Genomic DNA, 1,397 nt, shown 5'->3' with positions numbered 1-1,397 from the left:
TGGCCCGGACACCGTTGGTGGCTCAGTGGGCGGGGCCAAAGAACCTCAAAGAGGAGGAGGAGGAGGAGGAAAGACTGACTCTGGGAAGCAGGGAAGAGACACAGAGATGGAGAAACGATGACAAAGACAAAGAGCGAACTCACTCAAAGTGTTGGATGGATCCACTGTGGATGGATTCTATTAGAGATTCCTTATTGTTATTCTTTTTTTGTTTGTTGTGGTGGGGGGCCACAGCGCGGGGAAGTGCTCTGACTGACTGTCCTGGGACGCGGGGGGGCCCCACACACTCTGGGAGACGCTCTGATCGTGATCTCTCTCTCTCTCCTGTCAGACCCGACCCAGGCCACTCTGGGGCCACCCTGGGGCCACCCGCCGGTTGTTTGTTCTGTTGCACTAAAAGGAAACCACAATGTCTGTATCCTTGTTGCACCCAAACACCGCCCCCGTCCCCCCCCCCCCCCCCCCCCCCCAGCCCATGCCCCCCCCCCCCGTCCCCCGTCCCACCCCTTAACCCCCCCCAAAACACTACTGTTAACACTCTACTACCCCAGGCGCAATCTGAGTCCCGGACTCCTAACCTCTCTGTCTGTCTTTTGCTTTGCTTTAAGATGCACGCACACACACACACACACACACACACACACACACACACACACACGTAGAGACACACTCACACATACACACACACACCTATAGAGAGACACACACGCTCCCACACACACACACACCTTTATTGTGTCTCTTATCTCTGGAGACCCCACCAGTACGGTGACCACACCACCACCACTGTGTGTCATGCAGGGTATGAGGATCGAATCCGTCAAACACTATGCAGGGAAACATGCTCACACACACACACACATGCACACACTCACCCACACACACCTTGGATTCAGCTACTGCAGGTCTGTATCACCGCCACCCCCACCCCCACCCTGCCTTTGCTCCTGGCCGGCTATGAACCTCAACTTACCTACCTTGTTTTGTTCTCTCTCTCTCTCTCTCTCTCTCTCTCTCTCTCTCTCTCCTCTCTCTCTCTCTCTCTCTCTCTCTCTCTCTCTCTCTCTCTCGATCACTGTGACTACAAGCCATGCTGTAATGAACAGGGTGGGCTCCAACACAGGGACACAATTTGCTCAGTATTGTTTCATTGTGTGCCTCACAAAGGGTTTACGTACCCGGGTATACAACATATACACTGCGCCGCCCAGCTTCGATCTGATTGGCTGTTCCATTTTTTTGCTAATATGGTCATGGAGCTCTGGGGGTTGGAGTTAGCCTCGAAGCTAACGCATCAAGGCTATTTGTAAATCAGTCCATAATCCGACTCATTTGGTTTGACGCCTGCAAAGTACTTTTTATGTTTGTTAAAAGTATAAAAAAGACGACGAAAAAAC

The sequence above is a fragment of the Micromesistius poutassou genome (assembly GCF_964030765.1).
Source record: "Micromesistius poutassou genome assembly, chromosome: 1".
In the NCBI taxonomy this organism is placed as follows: domain Eukaryota; kingdom Metazoa; phylum Chordata; class Actinopteri; order Gadiformes; family Gadidae; genus Micromesistius; species Micromesistius poutassou.
Note: the sequence above shows the minus strand (reverse complement) of the source record.